A 25,214-nucleotide genomic window follows, 5' to 3' on the forward strand; every position below is an offset into this window, starting at 1 on the left:
CTAAAGTGTACACTTAAATTGGCATTATGTTTTTCTTGGATGAGGTTTTCTCTCATGGATCCTCTAGGCACACATAACTGATTACCTTTGAACAAGAGACCATTTTGGAGAGTGTAATCTGCATACTCACCATGGAAATGGTTCTCAAACTCCTTGTAAACCCTGTAAGCTAATGAGAAGTCTTCATCTCCTTCATAGAGGTCCTTGAAACCTTCTATTCCTATGCTCTACAATTGTAACTCTTGAACTGTCAACAACTTCTTGCTTAAAGCATCTGCCACCTTGTTGAGTTGCCCCTTTTAATGCTTGATGGTGAAGGTGAAGGATTGGAGATATTCCATCCATTTCAAATGTCTATTGCTAAGCTTCTCTTGAGTGTTAGTGTAACTCAAAGCCTAGTTGTCTGTGAACACCACAAATTCCTTTGGGAGTAGGTAATGACTCCATTTTTTGAGAGACTGAACTAATGCATACAACTCTAGGTCATAGGCTAAGTACTTCTTCTTTGCTTCATTGAGCTTCTCACTGAAAAATGCCACAGGTCTTCCCTCTTGACTCAATACAGCCCCTACTGCAATTCCACTTGCATCACACTCCAATGTGAATAGCTTGTCAAAAGTAGGTAGGAGTAGGATAGGTTTTGTGGCTACTTCTTGCTTCAATAATTGAAATGCTTTGTCAGACTGCTCAGTCCATTTAAACTTAGTTTTAAGGCCTCCTTTTATGGTTTCAAGGACTGGTGCACATATGCCACTAAAGTTCCTCACAAACTTTCTATAGAATTGGGCTAAACCATGGAAACTCCTAACTTCAGTCCCTGTTCTAGGGGTAGGCCAATTCAAGATTGCCTCCACTTTGCCTGGATCCATCTTCAAGGTTCCCTTAGACACCACAAATCCTAAGTAGACCAACTCTTTCTTCAAGAAATCACACTTCTCTAGGTTGATTGATAACTTCTCCTCATGCAACCAATCTAAGACTAACCTCAAATGCTCAAGGTGCTCCTCTTTAGTTTTGCTATAGATGATAATGTCATCTAGGTACACCACCACAAACCTGCCTATGAAGTCTTTTAACACCTCATTTATCAACCTCATGAAGGTTCTTGGGGCATTGGTGAGTCCAAATGGCATCACAAGCCATTCATACAACCCTTCTGTGGTCTTGAAATTAGTCTTCCACTCATCTCCCTCCTTAATTCTATTCTGGTGATAACCACTTTTGAGGTCCAATTTAGTGAAATACATAGCACATCCTAAACAGTCCATCAAATCCTCTATTCTAGGAATAGGAAACCTATACCTTATGGTGATCCTATTGATTGCCCTTGAATCATTGCAAAGTCTCCACTTGCCTCCCTTTTTTGATGCTTGCACTACCAGGACTGCACATGGGCTGATGCTCTTCTTGATCAGTCCTTGTTCCAATAACTCTTGCACTTGCCTTTCCACCTCCTTGTTTTGGTCAGGTGTGAGCTTATATGCAACTTTATTAGGTAAGGATGCACTGAGAACAAAGTCTATTTGATGGCTTATAGACCTTCTCAGTGGGAGTGTTGCAGGTGCTCCATCACTCACTATGTCCTTATACTCTTGCAACATTTGCTTCACCTCCTTGGGTACCTCTGCCTGCAACTTGTGTTCCTCCTCCTTTGGCTTCACAAAGATGGTACACCTCACTTTTTCCTCCTCATGTAGCAAGTGTAAGAACTCTTTATCAGTAGCCAATAAGACACTAGGTGTTTTTGAGGTTCTCTCTTCATTCTCTGTCAAAGACTAAATCTTAAAGGTTTTGTTGTCCTTCTTGAAGGAAATGGAGTTCTCCTCTCCATCATAGATCACCTTCCTATCAAATTGGTAGGGTCTACCTAGTAATAGGTGACAGGCATCCATGGGTAACACATCACAAAGGATCTTATCCTTGTATCCTCCAATAGAAAACTCTACCCAAGTATGTTCATTGACTAGCACACTTTGCTCTTGATTCAACCATGTCACCTTGTAAGGGTTAGTGTGGGGTATCCTTGTGAGTTTCAACTTCTTGGATGCCTCCTCTGATATTATGTTATCAGTTGACCCTGAATCAACTATCACCTTCCAAACTTTACCAAGGATCTTGCATCTCACCCTAAATAATGGTCTCCTATGCTTAGGTTCATTATTAACTGGCTGTCTAATCAAGACCCTATTGGACATCAAGTTTTCTCCAATCTTTGATTCAATATGGTCCACCTTGGGTGTCTTGCTACTTGATGAGTCTTCATGAGCATAAGCAACCCTCTTTCCATTGTTTGATGAGGTAGGCTTGTTAGGGCATCTATAGGCCGGGTGTCCCAATTGTCCATAGTTGTAACACTTCATGGTTGCAAAGTAGGAGTTACCCCTGTCGGTACCTCTACCCCTACTTGGACCCCCTTATGCCGCTTTTCCTCTAGAATGGCCTCCTCTAAGATTTGTTTCACTACCATGTTCAGTCAACTTGGCTTCTCCGTGGTTCCTTTGCTCATTTGGCTTGCTTTGGTAACCACCTCGGTGATTCATTTGATCTCTACCTCTGCCTCTACCCCTGTTATTAGAGTCTCCTTTCCTTTTGTTCCTCTCTTCTACCTTGGCAGCAAGCTGATGACATTTTTGGACAGTGGTAGGGGTCCATAGGCTTATCTTCTCTTGAATGTTCCACTTTAGGCCACTTAGATACCTAGCTACCTTGATAGATTCATCTTCTTGGACTTTGGATCTAAGACAAAGCTTTTGAAATTCTTCAGTGTAGGAGGTCACATCAAGGTCTTTTTGCTTCAATCCCTGTCTCTTCTTATGAAGTTGGACTTCATAATCCTCTGGTAAGTAGTTCTCCTTGATCTTACTCACCATGGCCTTCCAATTGGAAATAGGTAGCTTCCCCATGCTAACTCTCTCTTCTTGCAGGTACTTCAACCATGTCAAAGCTGCTCCCCTTAATCTTGATTTGGCAACCTTAACCTTTTGAGCCTCTGTCACTCCTTCACACTCAAAGTGGTTCTCCATACCCTCAATCCATTCCATGACAGTGTCAATGTCCATCCTTCCACTGAAATGTGGCAACCCTTCAAAAGCTTTGGTGTTCAAGGCCTTAATAGCCTTTACAAAAGGTTCTTCATTGAACAAGGGATCTGGTTCAGGTATACTGTCATCTATGTCAATGGTTTTCTTTCCTTTATCCTTGTTGTCTTCTCCCCAACGTCCATGTGTCCTCTGATCCACCACTTCCTGCAGTTTGTCCCTTATCTCACTCATAGCTTCTTCAAGGAGTCTATTCTTCTCCTTCTGCTCTTCTACCTCCCTAGCCAGCTTTGCATTAGTGACCATTCTACTCTCCCCTACTGATTCACCAGTATATAGAGACATGCACAGTCCACCAAATCTTTAACTTGCTCTGATACCAATCTGATGGGATGGGGTTTGGGATAGACTAGCCTAGTATATGCTCTTAGATCCTTTCCTTGGATCAATAGGTGTACTAACCACACCCTAGGGTCTCTAGGACTTCCCCTACTTGTGGAATCCCTTGACCTTGCCCAATCCACCCACCAACAACTCGAAGTTTTGCTCCTAAGGTCTCACCTACTCATGAGACTCAAAGAACCCTCACTTAGGCTAATAAGGGTTTGGCTTGTTCCACACCTTCTTAGGTCCTAGCAAGGATAGGATAGGTCTTGGACATGGTTATCCATGCATTCATGTGCCCCCAAGAGGTTTTTCAACTTCTAACTCCTTACCGATTTCACTATTTTGTCTTTTACCTACAAAATAGGGCTACAAGGATTGTGCCCAATTAGGCCTCCTACCCGAACTTTTAGGGCTCCCTCTTGCAAATGATGCATATGCCTGTGAAACTTCCCAAAAGACCTGCTATTAATTTGGCAAGGGCTCAAGGATTTTTTTGGTTTTGGGCCTCCAAGTGTCCGTACACTGCCCTTAGTGGATTTTAAGGTTTTTAAGAGGGTTTTCAAGCCTGCCAGGGTCACAGTGTAGGTTTGATATTCTTGCCACCTTTTCTGGATTGGTGGAAGCTCCTCCTTCACACCAATGGTACTCCACTCACCCCTCTACCACTCCTCCAAAGGGTGCCTCCTCCTCTATCTTTCCTTGCTCTCCAAGACCTCTACAACTTAACCCTTCCTAGTCGGGCACTGTCTAGTCTCACCTAGGAGTGGGTCTTTAGATGGCCTCGCTGCATCTTCAAGGGCCCTTCTTGCTTTGAAGTATTATACAGGGTCTACACTCTCATTCTCCATGGTTTCATGGTGATTCCACAATGGGGAATGGAGTTATGAACCCATTGACTCAAACTAGTCCAAAACTAGATAGTGAGAAGCAAGTTTACAAACTATTTACAAACTCACACAACCTGCAAAAAAAAACCTAATCTAAATGCTCACAATGAAAATAAATACACCATACAAGACACTCAACACAGTTTTACTCGAAAATCAATCCATAAATGATCTTGTCTTACTCCATTTGTACCGACTGGCAACAAAATTGCAGTCATAGTTAGGTCACTTTTCTTGGGCCGTACAACCTCTGACATCCAACCCCTTCTCTTAGGGTTTGCAACTACTTATACTACCCTTTCCTCAGTCTGTGTGCCCATATTAGGGTTGTTCATGCTAAACTAAAGATTTTGACCACTAGGTGGAAAAGTTGCTTGACAACTTTGAAAAGTTGTCATGCAACTTTTGCAACTTTTGAGCAACTTTCTCAATGTTGCTTTTCTTGACTCCTAGGCCCACATTGGGCTCTCCTAAGGACACCTCCATGCTAAGAAGGACCCTAAACACCACAAAGGCACACATACCCTCTATTTTCAAGAAAAACTCAACTTTGACTTATGACCCTAGGACCTCAACTAGGACCCTAACTAGGACCAATCAGCACATGGCCCTTATTTTATATACAATGGCTTCTTAAAGAAGCAAGAACACAATCAAAATTAAATGGTGGGAGCCCTTTGAAGGGTGCTCCTACACTAGTAACGATGCATGTTGTGGATTCAATTACGTGCACAAAGGTCAAAAAATTCACATTTCAAAGTGTCACCTGATACCTAGCTAAATATGTTCCAGTAACCATCCACTCAAAATTGCTAGTACTTGTGGACAAATGTCCGAATAGTTTTTCACAAATGTTCCAATAGTGGTGCACAAATGGGTCAATTATGAACAGAAAATTACAAAAAATGATCGACTATTGGTACAAAACAAATTTATTAATGGTGTTTTCCCTATGACAGCTATTTGGGGGTCAATATGGCAATAAGTGTGCGGGTATTGGAACTAAGTTAGCTATTGGTGCTCTCCCCCTAGTTTATTTTGAAATAATTTAAAATTAATATGGAAAAAATCAAATATTTCAAAGAAGCACTAAACTTTTTGAAACATAAAAGGAAGCAAGTGTCAATCTTTCCAACCTAATTTAAAATAAAAAATAATATTATTGTATTAGACCTTGTATGTAAGTAAAGGATCCATGAGCATATCTAACACACATTTTTATTAACTTTTGATATAAATGCATATTATTTAACCAATTTTAATCTTTTAAAGGATATTAAAAATTAATATTTCAACCAACCTAATTTGGTGAAAAAGATGATTTTTTAAAATCAAGGCTAGTTAAATTCTATGATGTCAAACAAGTTTTACATTTAAATTTAAAGTGAAATGGTTTGAAAGTTGGGAATGGTTTTTAAAATATATTTGTTAAGAATATAGAAATAGTGTGTAAAAATAATAATTAAGTATTGAAGTTTCAATGAAGAATAAATCACTTAAATCTTACGTAATCATTTTTATCAAGACTTGTTCGTCCACATATTAGCATTTCTATCAATTATTTTTATTATTGTTACCATTATTTGTCTAATCGTGATGTTGCATTCACTTTGAGCAAAGTTGAACTCAATCTCTTAGCCTTTACCTATTGCAATGCATACACACTCTTACATACTTAGCCCCAACCTTATCCTTATACATACATACTCCAATGCATTTAATTATGCCTCATATTTCTTGTACCACATATGTACATTTGCCCTCATATCTCCATTATTCACTAAAACTTGATTGTTGCCCACCCAAATTCTTTTTTGTGGTCACAAACATGTACCATGCCTTTGCAAAATATAAAATTTAAATTTGATTAATTGATCCCCTTTATTTTCCACTTTGGTGTGAATAAGTGCATGTGTTTGTGAGGATTGCTACTGTGAATTGGTATTTTTGCTACTTTGAATTAGTATTTAAAGATATTCTTAGCATTCATTTATAATCTATAGTTCACAATTCTTCCCATTCTAGATCTTTAGAGGAATAATAAATAGTCAAACACTCAAAATTAGTATACTAAATTGAATACCAAAACTACATGCATTATTATAAGAGAATTGTCTATTATCTTCTGTTTTTGCATATATTCTTTTTGGGTTGAGTTACAAGGACACAATTCTTAGTGAAATAATTATATCCCTTTCAAAGTTATTTTTAAATATAGTTGGTCTTCATATTAATGGAAGGGATAGAGGAAAGACTAATCATGAGTAGAGAAATAAAAGTGCATGCTAAACAAATGTCAAGTCTAAATTTAAAGATAAAATTGTGAATGCAAAACTAAATTAAATTATTAAACTTGACTCCCAATAGTACACATGATAAACATAATATCTTTATTTTTTACTTATATTTTAGATTTAGTTATCATAATTATAAAAAATATCTCAAAAGTTAATTTAAATTAGTTTACTTATATCTACATATTTTATTACATTAACTGACATTACCCTTTAAAAAATAAAATTGCAAGATTAGAAACTATAAATTTCTAAATGTATAAATATATTTTATATAATTGACCAAAAAAAAATGACATTTTTTAATTTGAATCTTTGTACGTCATTACTGAAGTTATCTATATATAATTTACACATCTTTATGTTCGCTTCTCTTTTCAGATTGAACATTTAAGGATACTCCTAAAATTTTGGGTTGTCTACAAGGGAAAATGCAGAGATTCGTCTTTGTTTTTACTTGTAATGGATTTCCACACCCTGTTCCAAAGCTCCGACTTTGAATGCTCAAATGTTCAATCTCAAAAGAGAAGTGAACATAAAGGTGTGTAAAATTATATATAGATAACTTCAGTAATGACGTATAAAGATTCAAGCATGAATCACCCTTTTGCAGCAAAAATACCCACAACCCAGAATGATGCTCGCAGCACTATTAGAAATGAATCATCCTTTTGCAGCAAAAATACCCACAACCCAGAATGATGCTGGCAGCATTATTAGAAATGAATCTCCATGGAAACCCTGATTGAAGTCGCAGGATTATTCTGTCATGGAAACCCTGATGGAGCAAAGTAAGGATGAAATACAAAGAAGATCAAAAGCTTAAGGGTATCCACCATATCTTCACGTGGGAGTTATTTGAATTTGAACAGTTAAAAGGTTATCCACCGTTATTAGAGAGATGATATAAACTTAGCTGCATATGCTAATTTTGATATATAGCTTTAACAATATCTATAGCTCTTAATTTGGATAACAAATAATAGATTTTAAGTGGGCTTTTGTGCTGATAGTTCCTAATTGTTTATATTTGATTATTATAAATATATCTAGTTTCTTTAGTGATTCAATCTTGATTCGAGACATTCAAGAGGAATTCAATTACTAGCGCTTGCATCAAAACAAAGGGGCAATGATTAGCATAGTAACATATATTTTAATCATTATGTTGCAGGTATAAAATTAGAGTGAAAACTGCATTTTATTAGTGATAATTATCAGTATCTATTCACAAGTTGAAAAATAAATTTCAGATTCAAGTGACATGAAGTAATTTACATCATGTATTATTGATGTTAATCATAATCTTAGTGAAATAATTTTTATTTAATCAAATTATTTAACATTTCTAGTAATTATGCAATTTTTTTGTGAAATCAAATGCAAGCTTTCTGATAACCTTTTTCAATACTAAATAAATTTGTAAAGATTTAAACATCTCAAATTTTGAACAAATATCATAATTGAAATACATAACAATATAACCAATATCCAATAGTTCTGACATATAGCTTTTTTTAATCTTAGAGAGATTGTTGTTGTAGTCTTGCTTCTTCTTGCTTCGTGATGATTGTATATGGATTGTTTTGCATTTTAGAGTATCTCTCGAAAGAGAATCCAGGTTCTATACGAAGACCGTCTAATGATTAAACTCTAGATATGGCTGTAAGAATATATGGTGGCTTGGACCCATATTGATACAAAATGTCGAGTACTTCACCTGGAGATCCATTTACGAGGCCTGCTTTGATCCATATGTTTGTTTTTAGCATTATTCATTGGTCTTTACATAATAGAACTTGTTTTTCAAGTTGTTCATCCTCAGATTGCAACTGGACGATTCAATTTTTGTAACACATTTTTGTTATGGCTCCTTACCAAGTCATTTGTAGGAAATAGATGTATTGATTTGTTAAATTGTTCATTCTGAATGGGTGTAAGCTCCTTGCTTGTGTGTGACTTCAAGAATTGCCAATCATCCCAATCTGGTTGTGCATTCCGTATGTTGGTAAGAATCTGTCTAAACTGATTTGTGTGATCATTTGGTTATTGTTTTTGTATTGGGAAAAATGTGACATAAATAATATAAATGAAATATGTAATATTTAAAGCCTTCAAAAAGCACATAAAACAACACATAGTTCAACATAATGTTCAAATTAAGGAAACATACATATGACACTAAGTAACATACAATAAAAGTAATATTAAAAGAAAGACTTTGTACAATGATATTATAATGAGTATATAGTCAATAGAAGATTCACTTGGGAACTACTGTATTTTAGTAGTACTTTTGAAAAATAGCAATGTGTAGAGATATATCTTAGTCCTACAATGAAGACACTATGTTTCACCATCACTGAAGTTCTGTTCACACAAAGCCTCTGCTCACTCAGGATAAATAGAGTTGATTTCAATGCACCGCAAGCTCTTTGGTTTGGTTTCCATTCAGTGTTAAAGGCATGTGCAGAATTGTACATCTACATTATCAATCACAAATTTCATGTTGAAAATAATTATCCAATTATATCTTGTAATTTTTTGTTACATTCAATATTACTTATTAGTACTTTTTTTTTGTTCTAATATTATTGCATTTATTAAATCTTAATTGATTTTATTCAACTCTTTGATTATCAATTATCAATTAATTTGCTGATATTTTTAAGTTAATATTTATATAATATTTAAGTTTGTAAATTTTTATTTTTTTTCAAATATAATTGGATATTTTTTAAAATTGACTTTGAAAAATGATTGTGTTGTGGATGCAACATTAATTAATATCATATTTTTTAAAATTAAATAAATAAATAAATAATTAAATAAAATTATTCTATTAAATATCTTATTTATTCTATTGAAAAGTAAAGCTAAGCTAATTAAAAAATCTAAATATTGATTGCTATTTTAGTTATCCAATGAATAAATATATGCTATGTAGAAAAATTTATATTCAAAACAAGTGTTACATAATGATTAATATTTTCTTTTTCACATAATGACTAATATTTTCTTTTTCACTATTTAGCTTATACAAAATTTTGTTTGATAATAACAAGATCAAATTTGCAAGTCACATGAGAAATTTCAAAGCCGTTAGTACTATTGCAATTGGTTGCACACAATTTTCATTAACTTGTGATTATTCAATTGCTTTTCTACCAATTCATATTTATGATTTTTATTTTTATTTTTATTTTTTAAATAGTTAAGATGCAAGATTATTACTGATTTAGGGGATCCACTTTCTACATCAATTTTTTAATTTTTCTTTCAAATTATTTAAATGTTTTATCTAAATCTTTAAATCCTTTAAAGCTTTATTTTAGTTATCCTCATAAATTTGATAATATAAATATATATCTTTGATAAATATTTTAATATATATTTTCTATATAGTATATACTTAAATTAAGTATTAAATATATAATGAATAAATAATTTTAATATTATAAATATATTTAATTCTATATATATGCAATAATATAATTAGAATTATTATATTAAGATTACAAACATTTTTTATATTAAAAGAAAATCAAAATTAAACATGTTAGTTATATATTAGTAAGGGAACTAAAGAGCACATTTAGTATGCCTTGTCCATTCTATTTTGAAAAAAAAATTCAATCTAATATAGCATATTGTTATTGTTAGTTTAAAGTGAAAGCTATTTCAAAATTTGGAGATGTACAAAATATTCAATTAAAAATATTTGTTATATTATGAAATATAATTTTAATGGAACAAGTGATGAATAGTAATGATATAAATATATTTAAAAAAAATTAAAGCATAATATTTTTAATTTTTTATTATTTAATTTAATTAAAAATTATTTTATTTACTACAATATTACAATATTATAGTGGTATGCCCACGTTTACTATTATGTTGGCTATTCTGTAGGCGTTCGGATTGCATAAAGATTTTTTTACTCGTCCCGCGGCCGCCTTCATAAAACTCAGTTTGTCCAAAGTAAAAACATAATACAGGGCTTCGGCCCTAGCTCACCCGGTCGTGGATCGCAACATAAGGCGTGGGTATGCTCCCCATGGTCTTGAGTTCGAGTCCCCGGCTGTGTTAACTCTGTGTGTGTTGCTACCTTGTGAGTGGGTTGTACACACTGGGGGATTAGTCTTGCTTCGGCAAGGACACCTCCAGATTCCACGATAGTGAATATAAAAAAAAACAACTCTGTGTGTGTTGCTACCTTGTGAGTGGGTGTACACACTGGGGGATTAGTCTTGCTTCGGCAAGGACACCTCCATATTCCACGATAGTGAATATAAAAAAAAACATAATACACAACGGGTGGATTCGCGTGAAACTATTTACCGGTAAACTCGTTTTACATATTACCAGATTTCTATTTTTCTGGCAGCGTGAGACAATACCGATGAGCTATGCCCACATTAAATAGCCTATGGGCTAATTAAGTATTTAGTAAATGTACTATATTAAATTCTATGTAGAGAATACAACAGATTATCTAGGTCCCAAATCTGTGATTGTTTCATCATTAATAGATGGATAGATGAAATAAGTGGCTGGTGAAATAGTTGTATGTGTGTTTGTAATTTCAGATGATGTAGATATAGGTGAACGAACGTCTTCTTGTCAATAAGCAGGAATTGTGGGATTTTGTAAGTTGGTCACTAAAGGGTTCAATAGCATTGCACAAACATCGATCATTGATGGGTGAACCAATGGATCCGTTTGTACACATAAAAGGCCCATGTGAATGCATCGTAAAACTTGTTTCTTACAGATGCTTTCTATTATGTCTTTGTCAATATAATCTATAATATTTCCACCCACATAAGATCTCCATACCTGCACAAGAATGAACAATCTCATTTTGATTAAAATATACAATTTTAGAAATTAAATTATTGAAAGAAATAATGCATTTATCTTACCCATTCTTTCAAGCTTCCACATTGAGGGAACAATGCATTATCACTATTCTTTCTTCCACATATAATCTCTAAAATGACAACCCCAAAGCTATACACATCAGATTTAATAGATAGTTGACCTAACACAACATATTCTGGTGCCATATAACCACTGCATAATCATTAAAAAAACTATGAAAAAAAACATATTAGAAAAAATACTAAAAATAAAAGAAACAAAACATGAATTATATTTATTATTTTTACTTCTAATTAAAAATCTGAAATTAGCCATAACATTTTTCCCAACAATCCACAACATCTTTTTAATTTATAACATATTATAAACTTGTGATTTAAAGACAAATATCTATGATGCAATACTTAGATTTTTACTATGTTCCTGCAAGCCTTGTTTCAACATGACTGTCTTCCTGATGAATCAATCTTGCTAAGCCAAAATTTGATATCTTTCTCATCAAGCAAAATATTGCTTGCTTTGATATCTCGATGAATGATCCGCACTTGAGAATCTTCATGTAAGTATAGAAGCCCACGGGCTACTACATATATTATCTTCAAACGCTTTGGTCAGTCAAGCTCTTTGTTCCGGTCGGGATCTATATAAAATCCTCAAAATAATCAATAAGATTATATTTTCAGTCTGTTAAGAATGTTGGGATAAATTTTTTTTACATCAATGTTTCTCATCCTACTGCTCTTTCATCTTGATGATAGACCATTGAATAAGATCCGTATAACTTTCAAAACAATAAATATTGTATGGCACACTTTAAATTCTTACGAAAAAAACTTACGGAATATTATTTTGTCAGGACTCTTATTAAGCAAGTGCTCGTAAACAAGCAACCACTCTGATCCCTCTGCACAACATCCAAGTAACCTAACAAGATTACGATGTTGAATTTTTGCGACCAGCTTAACCTCGTTTGGAAATTGCTCTTTTCCTTGCGTTGATTGAACGGAGAGTCCCTTTACTGCTATTTGTATTCCATTTGGCATTGTGCCCTAACAAAAATGAAAACACATTAATCTTATGCCTATATCAGACTAAATAAATAACCAATTCCAGAACTCTAAATTAAATCAAATTCTGCTTCAAACTTATTTTGATATATTAATGGAGAGAAAAGGCCTCTCGCTCGATTATAAGCAGATAATCATGAAGATCAAGTTAGAGGCTGCTAGCAGGCAGAAATTCAAATGACATAGAAATTACTAACAGTTAGAAGTTAAGAGATTCTCCAGTGAAAAGAACAAGAACAAGCGACAAGCATTGAGCAGAAGCAGACATAGATGCATAGGAAGAGCCAAAAAAGCAGCATAATCGGAAGAAAAAGGAAGCATAACAGAAACGACAAAGTGCCCAGATAATACTCGACAATGAAATGACCCTGAACCAATTATGACAGATAAATGCAGCAAGTAAAATGATCACAGAAGCGTCATATAAAAAAAGAGAATCCACAATGGTGATCTCCATCTGAAAGAAAAACACTTTAGGCCATGAAGGCACTAAATTTCAAATTATAAGCGACCCCAAACCCGTGACTGTGAGAGAATAGTCAGTAGATAAATCAACCTTTCCTATTGAAGAAGATTATCAAAAAATTAAGTTCATCTCATTAAATAGAAAATTGGTTTCTTAATTAGCAAGAAGATAAGCAGAGCGGGGTTGGAAGTATCATCCCAACTAGTCAATTAACTCCGCCAACTCTTCCTGTCATTTCCGTATATGGCTTCATGATTAGCAAGAAGATAAGCAGAGGACTGTTGGATGTATAATCCCAACTACAAAATTAACTCCGCCAACTGTTCGATATTTCCGTATCCTACTCTACATCAGCCTCAATCTCGATATTTATGATTAGCAATGAAGGCATATCCTGGTCTAGATTCGTATGGATTTTCTTTTATCAGTCCTACCTGTCAGAATTGTATATCCAGACAACAAAAACCTCTCGCAAATACAATTTGTATAACTTATTTTGATATTTAATTTAATTATTAAATAAAAGTAAATTATCTTATTCAAGCTAGGCCCTTTTCTGTTGATACTTCATTTTGCTTACTGGATACTTAATTATATCTGTATATTTTTATTTGGCTTTAAACTTTCATGTTTAAATACTCCGGTTCTAGGCAATTGGAAATCTGCCATTATCGTTAATAGTCCTTTTATTTTTTCTAGACTATTAAATTTTTGATGGCTCTGATAAAATGGCTAAACCATAAGCCTAAAGGTCTCCAGCCCTTGGAAGGAACTATGTTATGTTGAGCTTTCTGAGAATAGTCCTTTTATTTTTTCTAGACTATTACATTTTTTATGGCTCTGATAAAATGGCTAAACCATAAGCCTAAAGGTCTCCAGCCCTTCGAGGGAACTATGTTATGTTGAGCTCTCTGAGAACAGGTGTTTTTGGAATGTTATGGAACTCAGAGAATAATCTATGTATTTAACCAAAATTAATATAAATCTGGCTCTGCCTTTACCAATCAAAAAAAATTATCTTATTAGAATCATTTTTCCCATTAAGCTGATTCATCAGTAGGTTTCCACTTTCCCTAGCAGATAGCTTAAATTACACATATTAAGTTTTTATTTCTAGACTTAAAAGCGTTAAACACTAAAAATTGACTGACATTCTAAACTTAATATATTGCTTAATATGTGTGATTTAAGACTAACCCATGGCATTATGAATAATCTAGAATACATTATTTTATGCCTTTTCTATTGTATGGCTCTGAATTTTTTTCAGTCCAGCTCTACAGAGTTATAAGAGCCGTGTAACAAAATGGTATTTGTATCCAAAGAGCCGAAGCTCAGATATTTTATGTACTCTTTTAAATTGATGAGCCGAAGCTCAGATAGTTTATGTACTCTTTTAAATTGATGTTCGGTTTTCTTTTCCTGCTCCCCATTCTATCCTCGAAGCGGTTTATCTCTCTATAGAAGTAGCCAATAGTAACATATTGGAGTAAATACTTGAACAAATATATGTAAAACAATTGCAGTACAGAGACATTTTCTAATTATATGTAACCTTGCTCAATTTGAAATTCCTATTCAAGATAAGAAAACATGGTCACTAAGTGTTATGTTACCTTGTATACAGAGCCAAATCCTCCCTGTCCAATCTTCATGGAAATTGTTTGTTGCGGTCTTGATATTTTCCAGGTTAAAGATTATCTCCTACTCCTGGCCAATCGCTGAGTCTAGCTCTCTATCTGGATAGGGGGGAATTACAATTTACTTTCTGACAACAAATTGATGATGATGAAGAGAAAAATTTATTGATTCTGTTCTAATACCCTAACTAGCAAGGAATTTTTTGATACAAATATTGGACAAGTAAAATAAAATTTCACCGTAAAATTACCTTTCCTGATGAGGCCTCGCATCCATAATCCAGCAGGCTTGAATTTTCTTCGGAATGCAAAAAGGCATAACAGTAACGCCACCAGCAAGCCGCTCGCAATACCCACAACTAAACCTTTTTGGTCTGAAGACTTTTCTGCACGGGAGATCAATTTGATTGCTTAGTGAAGAAAAATGCCAGGTATATTAATCCACAAATGAAAGTAATTCCTTCATTAAATATCGTCATCAAATTACTCTTATAAGGAGATCATGAGAATACCACACTAACTTAAAAGGAATTTCATAAGCATATTACTCAGAGTTCGAGGTGGCAATGGTTGCTGCTTGACTGGTTTTGGAGAAAGCGGCTGGAGGAATGATGGCGATGGAGTGGCAGAATTGAAGAACGGGTACGTTTCGTAACGAGCATAGCAACTTCCGGAGCCGATCCCTCCTCCCTGAAAAGGTCCATTGTCCGCTAGGGTCACAGATAACAGTTCACTGGTTGCATTTGTTAAACATGTTTTGCAGTCCTCAACAAGAGTTGAACCGATCCAACACTCAAACATACTGTATATGGTATAGGATGTAAAGGTAGCTATTCCATTAGAATACAGATTTGGGGATCGAAGGGCTTCAGATGACAGATTTGTGAAAAGCTCCTTAACTGTCATCCTAAACACATCAGGCTTATCTGTGACCGTAGCTGTGGGGTAACCAAAACTTGACTGTGTATCAAGTATTCCGAAGAAAGAAAAATTCTCGAAGCGTATGAAGCACTTGTCCAGCCAAGCTCTACCGCAGAAGGCTTCTATTTGCCTCTCGCGAACAGCTGAGGCATTCCTCCACGGTTGCATCTCTCCAACATTGGAGGAGACCATAAGCTCTGACTGGACTTTGCCCGGACGCAGATGTATTGAAACCGTTTGATACTGATGTATTGTTCACAAGATTATTGAGAACTATGTTCATATTACTCTTGAATTCAGCACTTGTATGGTTATTGCTGTCGCAGATATAATAATCTGTCGCTGCGATGCGAGCAATACATAGTAAGAGCACGACGCAGAACAACTGTGAATATTTTGCATCGTATGCGATCTGCATGTTGTCTTCCTCTTCAGGATTATTTCGCAAAACCAGGCTATTTAAGGTAATGTGAAGGTTACGGTTCATGTTGTAATAACTGTTTCTTCTTTGCACAAAATCTTTTAATTGCTTACTTCAAAAATATCAGAATTGATAACTTTGACATATATCAATAATCATTCAGATTTTAATAATTTTGGATTATAATTGATTCATTTGTGCATTTTAATTGATATCTCATAGTATAGGACTATTGGAACATTCGTGCATAGACATTATCAATTTAAATGTATAGTTATTGGGCAACACTTTGAAATATCTGTATGTTCATAACAGATTTCATAATGTGCATCATTACTATTCAGAAACCAAAACAATAATCATAAATAATTAAATTTCATATATACAAAAACAAAAAAAATAAAAATTCAATATCTTAAAACCAAAATCTGTAAATACACAAAATTATAACATCCATAATATCTCCAATTGCATTGCATTAATTTCGTCAAACTTTTGTGCTGTTCACTTACTTTTAGTCCAAGTTTGCGGCTGTTTGTACAGCAATTGAATGTAGATTCATTGATTGTCAAGTCAGCATTATTGAGAAAAAATGTGGTCCACTGAAATACGCCTCATGGAGGTGGCCAAAATATATATTAAATGTAGTCCACTGAAATATCATTCCCATGAGCAGGACAAGAAAGCTATTAAATATGAAGACCTTATCAGTTGATTCCTGATTTTTTTCAGAGACCAAGCTCTTCAAAGTTCAAAATAACGTGAATGTATTTATTTATTCAATTTTACTAAGTCATAGCTTAGGCAATCTTTTAATAGATTTTGTGATATAGATGATAGTACGTGGGAGTTGACTGACGCGTCTCTAGTGGGAGAGAATAATAAAAGATTCGAAGAGAGAAGATTTAACAGAATAGTTCTTTTCTCCAATATAAATATAATATAATATGAATGGGGAAAGAGGTAGTCTGTGTGAGCGTCTGTGTGAGCGATGTGCTAGCTGGCGTTCCACATGCAATGGGAAGCCCGTATGAAATGCTTAGTTCAAATATAGAATATCTTCAACGTAATTTTATATATATATATATATATACTGTATAATATAATATCTAATATATAATTAACAATATATTATATAATATCAAATTAAATATAATAATAATAATATATTTAGATATTATAAATAATATGTCAATAAAAATATTATATAGTACTATAATAATATATAAAATAATAAAATATATAGTATAATTTCATTTCAAACATAATTTATTCTTATGATATCTAAATGTAAGTTTAAATAACTTATTATATTTTAATAATGTTTTAATTTTTTTTTTAATTAAAATATTTCTGATATTTACATTATAAAATAAAATAAATTATAATAAAATATATAAATTAAATATAATTATAATATACTACCCATGTTAATGGGGTCATAGGAGTTGATTCCACCTCCTTGTAAGTGCAGGCAATATGGTTACCACCCAATATAAGATGGGTGAAACCAAACTTCAATGTGGCTTCAAGGGGCAATCCAAGACCATTTGGTGTTGGTTTTCTCTTACAAGATCCTCAAACAAAAGTGTTTTTTTCTTATCTTCCTTTGGTTTCGATAATGAACAATGAAGCGGAACTTCAAACCCTCCTTCATGACTTGAAACTCTACATGACATGATAGATGAATCATCTTGTAATAGAAGGAGACTCTTATTGTCATAAATGCGATAATGAGTAATTCTACCCCTAGTTGGAAATTACGAGTTCTCTTAAATGAAACTCTCACCTATCTTGAAAGCAACCCTAATTATATTACAAATCACATATTCTGTGAGGCAAACATGGAATCCGACAGGCTTTCTAACCTAGCAGCTAATGAGGTGGCCACCTACATCTCAAACCCTAGACATGTCAAAGTTTAGTGGTCTTTGGATGCAAGGGAGGGACAGTGTGTTCATAAACAAAGGAATTATTTGCTGTCTCAGTTCGAGGACATCACCAACATCGCACTTTTTTTAATGATGGAAATCATTCACCTTGCCCGAAAAATATCCAGTACATGCATCACTTCACCATTGCCACATTTGGACATGTGGACAATGGTGTTGGCCTTTAGATCGATTCCTATCCTTTTTTCCCCATATTTGTGCCTTCACATTATATTAGTTAGATTGATATAGAAAGTGTTAAGTGTGGGCTTTCACTTCTTCTGGTTTCGTCTACGACAACCATTACTCTCCCTTGCCATGGCATGTACTGCATCATTTGGATCGTGCAAATCACAACATACTTTAGTAATAAAAGGTTTGTGTCGATAGTTTTTGTGCTTTCGACTTTTATCCTCTAATAATGTCAACCTAGGCTCCGAGATGGACACTCCAATTTGTTTTCTTAGCGCTCATACGCAAATGGCTTTCTATGGTTTTGTTGCAGACGCGTCGCTGAAGGTAGTCTTTATGGCTCCTAGTGGACTGATGTTAGAGGCCATCAAGATGATTTTGGGGGCAGAGTTCATGATTGTAGAAGACCACTACTATGTTAACACAGACATCTTGTCAAGATTTGTCACTTCTCTTCTTGACTTAGGAGAGCTGAAGTGGAAAGCGCAGCAGCTAATTTAAATTGTGGTTAATTCAGAATTCCTGGTAAACCTGGACGACCGCCAAGCTGGGGGTTGGGATTCTAAGCCCAACAGATGTTTCACGCTTTCTTAGTCAGGGTGACCTAGTGATTCGGCACCCTTTTTGGGGAAATTTTTAAAAAAGCTCAGTTATGGAGCGTTGCAGGCGTGCGCCAGAAGGTTGTTTGTTTCTCAAACGACTGCTGGACATTGAACCTGCCCCTAAAGTGAACTAGATGAACAATTTCATGAACAAGGTGGTACAAGAACATCGGCATAAGCTTACCAATGAAGACCTAAATGCTGCGGCAGAGCCTTAATATTCTGTTATTAACAGTATAGCTTCTAATGTACTTCAATATTTTTGGTCCTATCATTTTGTATTTTGCTTTTAGCGGAACTTTTGTTTAAAGGTATAGAAATGGTGCATTCAACTCCATGATAGGAGCCTCTCCTTCTTATTAGTTTATATATCTAATTATCAAAATTTTGGCACTCGGTACGAAACAGATCAATGTATCAACTTATCTAAATTGTAGTTTTCATTAATATAAACTACCATTCATAAAAAAAAAATATTTATAATTATAATATATTCATAAATTAGTCCAACGATGAAAAAATAAAAAATGTCAAATTTATGTTTTCAAATAAAATATGTATACCTCATACCTATATTAAGAAACAATAAATAAACCCCATATGATGGTTTGTAAAATGTCAAAATTTTCGCCCAAATAAACGAAATCCGCTTGTTATATTTTGAAATAGCTATTTTGCATGTCTTGATGGCATCGAATATATGAGAGGGGAACTGAAATGTTATTCCATTGTCAATCTTTCAACATCTTCATCAAAGAAGCAAGAAACACCTTTGGTTTTGAGGTCTTTCTATAGTTCTTTAACAAACTAGTTCTATCAACCATTTATGTTTTAACAAAATAGTTCCTTTCCCAAAATCAATATGAATCGTCACTCCTGGGAAGGTTTGCATACCCAACTTTGAATCACTCAACCAAATCAAAAAACATTTAACATTGTCATGCCGGCTCTTCCTTTGAATATGTTTCACAAGATGGCATCCACTCAGTCAAACAGTGGTGGAAGGATTGGTGATGCTTTCCCAACACCTCCTTCTATAATTACAAACTTAGATTGGGTTATAGTGGACCTATTCCTCACTTGCTTATGGTTCCAGCCTTGAATATCTGGTGGTATTTGCAATCTTCACAGTCTCTATGGCATTGTAGATTTCATACTATTTGGTTGAATATTATTGAACTAAAGTTGGCCCACTTCGCCTGGTGTATTCTCTTCCAAGGCTTGCCATTGGGCTCTCGCTTGCGGCATCTATGTGCGTCAAACCCTCACTGCCCTTTCTGTGGGCATCTTGAGACTTTCATTGACCCCTTTTGGTATTGCAAAAGAGCCCTATAACTGTGGACATTGTTTCATTATTTTTTTTGCCCTTTGGGCCCAAGCCATTTTCTTGGCATATGATCTTGTTAGGAGTGTTGTTCTAAAATTCTGATTCCCTCTAACATCCCTGGTAATAAAATAATAAACTCAGTCTGCAAAAGAGAGATCAAAGAGAAGGAAAAATTTAGAGCAACATATGACAAGGTTTTATGACCTTCTACACTTCAAACTTATAAAAAGTTCAGGTGGGTATACCCTAGGTGAATTATTTCACACTTTTAAACAAAACCCATAGTAACCATTGTCCCAAAAACCAGTGGATTTCATCACCTTAGAACTGACTGAAATAGAGAAATAAAACTTAAATTCATGTTCAGTATTGACCTACAAGATATGCAGAAGAAAACTATAACAGATATCAGTGCCTTATCTAGGCCACAGAGTCATCTAAGTTTCTACAATACTCCCACAATCAAATATCCCCACACATCCCATCACCTCGGCTTCTATAAAACCCCACATATGCCTAACATACATAAGAATTAACCCGTAGCAAAACCAGCATGCATTTATCAAATTCAAAGTCTTCAACAAAGAATTTACTGATAGAAGTGCTTCATGCATATTTAATTTCCCTCCTGAAGAGAAAAGCTAAGAAACTCTCCTATTTGAGATTGCCTTACAACCCATATTCAAATGAATAACCCTAGATTATTCAAATCGAACACAGTAAATATTTGCAAACACATTTGAAGACAACACAAATTCTAGGATCAAAGTTGATGGTCTATATATTGATATTATCTCAGAAAATATTACAAAAACATTTGGATGTTCTTCATGATACTTGAAAAAGAGCTCAGATTAATTTCTACAATATTTCTTTACAATTCCTTGCGATCCTCTTACATTGGTCCTGGTATCCATTTATATAATCATGGATGCAAACAAGCTTTAGACCATCCATTCAAAAAGTTTGTTACAAAATACTACTTCACTCAAGAAGCAGTTACATGTCCTTTTCTACTTCAACGACTTCTTCAGTTGGTGGCTCCTCCGCAATATCCTCTAACCATTCAAGAGCGCCTTCTAACTGTTCTGGAACATGTTCTAACTGTTTCGAAGCATCTTCTTCTTGAACCTCCACATCGGCCACCACATACTTTTGGGACCATCCTTGGAAAACATCATCATTACGCCATGAGTGGCCAATAATCTTTTTATTCAACTTTAACAACTTTTTCCAGGTGTTCCTCACTTTCCTTACCTCTGAATCCAAAAACCCATAATGAGATTTGATCTTCTCTATTTCCTCAATCATTTTAACAAACAAAGAGGTGTCATCTTTATTGATTATCTCATTTACCCTTATGGATAAATTAATCCCTAACTCATCTAGCCATGCCTTTTTATCCTTTAACTAATTCTAGTTGACAAAACCTCCAGTGAACAATGCAAATTTATGCTCGGTATATTCTTTCTGATACAAATTATCTTTTCTTTCCACATTAGCTCTTGCTTCAGCCAACTTTGTCAATCCTTTTGCCAACTTACATGTAGACTTGATAGTGACATCAACCTCTACCTCATCATATGATCCACACATCAGTTCTAAGTCCACTTGCATGGGCAACCATTTATTCATAATAGGCTCTAAAATAGCCTTATCCTCATTCAACTCATTAAGAGTATCCAAAATTCTTTTCATATTGAGATATACTGTAGGAGCATCAACAGTGTCAGCAAAGCTTGAAATTGTTGCCTTTATCTTCTCCTCATACTTGCTTGCAAATAAGGCCTAGGCTTGTTTCAACTTTTCCATTTCATGTTGATAAGTCTCAGCCAGTTGGAAACCAGAAGGCATAGGAGAAGGAGCGAATTCTATAATTGGACTAGTAGGTGGGGGTCTTGCTAGAGAGGAAGCGATCATCAATGTTGAAGGCTCACCTTGATGATGTTGACTTGCCAATTGGCTCTGGAGTTTAGTGATGATGCTATCCCTATTGGCTATTCCTTCCTTAGCTTCATTATAAGCTTTTAAAATAGTCTCCAACTTCAATTGGAGAGCAGCCTTTTCTTAGGCTTCTTTCTCTGATACTACCACATTAAACTTTGCAATTTCTAGAATAGTACTAGCTGCCTCTACCACTCCTATGTCCTGAACCCTCTTGACAATCATTCCTCCAAAGAGGCTAGAATTTGAGGTATTTTTCTTCCTCCTATTCTCATCTTTCTTTAATGACCATAGGACAAGAGCAGCATTATCCTTGTTGAAGGTCACACCTTCCATTGGCTTGGTTTCCTTCCTTACTGCATCAAGGATCAATGCATCAGCTATGTCCCATTCAAGGAGAATTAACACACCAACTTTATCCAACATATCCCTCCCTTTCTCAGGGGTGATTGCTTTGAACTCCTCCATCATTTCTTGCTTAACTTCTTCTTCTACTTGGGCTGCATCTTTGAGAGGCTGCTCATTTACCCTTTTCTCACATCTAATCTTGAATTGATCAATGTTCTATTTCCAAAGAAATTCTAGAAAAGCTCCTGATGTGATGAAGTTGCTGTCAGCTAGGAATTCTTCACTAGCTTGCTTAACAGTAAGGTCCAATTCTTGGCCCTTTAACTCACCATCAGTTAAATCCATTTCAGCATTTGGTGGCTCTTCAGGCATCCATTCTTGGGTCTCCTCATAAGTATAGGCAATCTCACCAAGACTCCCTAACTGCAATAATTGTTCAGCCACAGCTTGTTCATCTCCAATGTGGATAGGAGACTGAGATGGGGAATATTGAGGCTCATCAGTTTCAATTTCTTTTCCCACTTTTTGCCTCTTAGGGGAATCCTGAATGTCTACAATATCTTCAATTTTCCTTTTCCCTTTTGAAGAGGAAGGCTCACCTGTCATTGGCATCATTACAGTGTACTTTGGTCTCTAGAGCATTGCATAGTCACCTGGTGGGATTGCTTTAACAAAAGCAGGCTTGGCCAAGACCATCTTAACCTTATCAAGATCATTTTGCATTATGGCCTCCCTTTTTTCCTTTAGGGTTTGCATTACATCTTCAAAATAAAGAATCAGAAACTTTATTTTCTCCTCAAATGGGGTGAAGCTAGACAAAGGGTCATAGCTAGTGTCAAACTGATGAATAAAATCAAAGTCTTTCTTATATGCCACCCACTTCTCCTTCCTCAGTTCCTGCTCATCTAAGTTGAACTCGTTTCTAATCAAATCCTCATGAAACTAAAATTGATGAGGCCTACCTCTACACACTACTCTTTTCCTAAACATGCCATTGAAGAAGTCCTCAGGGTCTGCACATCTTGACACTGCAGTTGATAACCTATATGGTTTAAAGAAATCTTCAAAGAATCTCCATCCACCCTTAGTGATTACAAAATGGTGGGCCATGGTAACAGTTGGGAAAATAGTCCCTTTACCTCTGTTAGTCAACTCAGCTTCCTGCACCCCTCTAGTTTGTCTTAACACTTCTGCAATCCCTATTTTCAATGGGACCTAATAGGGTAGTAAATAAGGGGTGCCTCTAAATCCAAACACTCTGAAAATAGTAGACACAGGGTACAAATAGATGTCTCCCCAATTGTGAGTAATCTTGATATCCTCTGCAAACTCCTTAGGTCTAATAAATTCCAAAAGAGCTTTAGGGATTCTAGGGTTTTCTCTACATAAGAGGATTCTGATCTTAGATGAAAATCATCTATCAAACTTTAGATAACTTGCATCCTCTCTATCCCATGATAAAACAATACTCCACAATTGTACTGGCATTTCCTCATTATCCTTGACCTTAGCCAAGTCCATCTCCTTTGCAAAGTAATCAGTACCCTTGAACAGGAACATGTGCATTAACATAGAATACCATCCAAATGGCTTGTCAACCTTACCATTCTTGATTCCTACTAACCCTTTATGAATGGCATCAGCAAGGTATGAAGCATAATCAAATGTAATGGCCAAAGAAGGATTCAAAATTTGGACAATCATCAACATATAATGGGTTGGCATATTCTTTTCAATATCTTCCCCAAAGATCTGGCATAAGGCCCAATACATACCCTGAGCTCTTAGGGTGAATAAATTGAGGGAGAATGGTTCCATTGTGCTTGGGCCTACAATTGCCAACCCTCCTATCTTCACAAAGAACTCTCTTAATGGGCCATTCCTAAGATGATCCCTCTGTACATTGTAAATCTGGGCTAATGATTCAAAATCAATAGGCTCTAACAAATTGGAGGATTCACTGAGTTTTAAAGCTTTTCTTGAATTCATCTTCATTGATTTCAATCAGGACTGACCCCTTTATGTTCCTGATGCACCTTGCCATAGAGTCATAATTCTGTGCAATCAAAGTTAATAGGTCTGTATCCATAAAAACACTGGGACCACAAGCTTTCCTACATATTGTTCCCATATGCCATTCACAGGAGCTGGGGAATTCCTTTGCCCAAAACCGACTTTGAAAAGTCCTAAGCTTGACATTCCTATTTCAGGGTCTCTCAACCAATTACCCTTATCATACAAGCCATATCCAATTTTTAGACGAGGGTGTTTGGGTACTAATTCTTTGATCTTGGCCCCAACATTGGTGGACATAGTTAATTGTTCTAAAAAATCATCACATATATTTCATTCTTGGTAGTCCACCATCCCAGTGAATTCCCTTCTAGGTGCCATTTTGGACGAGCAACTACACCACTAGCAACTAGCACAGACTTCTAACAAAGTAATTCACATGGCAAATATTTGAGAACAAATCAGAGTTATCAAGAAAAGCACAAAAAACCTGATTATTCGCCTAAAGAAATTCGCTCTGCAACAAACTTCGATGAAATGAGATATTAGCAATCAAGTTGATGCGGACTACAGAAGACAAGTTGGCATTTAAGTTTTTTAGGAATTAACTCCGCATACTTCGGCTTTCTTTTCATAATTGAATTCACCAAATCAAATTCAAAACTGGCTCCAACGGGTCATGATTCCTCTGAGTCTTTCCTCTGTTTCACTCTTTCATTATTTCGCAGAGCATAAAACCTGTTCTCTTTTCTTTCATGAAGCAACGTTGGCCGTTGGATCATGGGAACTTGCATTGTCTTTACCATCGCTTAATCTCTCTGCTTAAGTTCTAGGCCCTACCATCTTTTC

The 25,214-nt window shown here is 35.2% G+C and overlaps 1 pseudogene; it reads right to left on the bottom strand.

Moving 5' to 3' along the window:
• Positions 1–11,232: 11,232 nt before the first annotated feature.
• LOC131034526 (cysteine-rich receptor-like protein kinase 15) overlaps positions 11,233–25,214 on the bottom strand; it is an 89,132-nt pseudogene continuing 75,150 nt past the window's right edge.

Source organism: Cryptomeria japonica, chromosome 11 (assembly GCF_030272615.1).
Source record: "Cryptomeria japonica chromosome 11, Sugi_1.0, whole genome shotgun sequence".
In the NCBI taxonomy this organism is placed as follows: domain Eukaryota; kingdom Viridiplantae; phylum Streptophyta; class Pinopsida; order Cupressales; family Cupressaceae; genus Cryptomeria; species Cryptomeria japonica.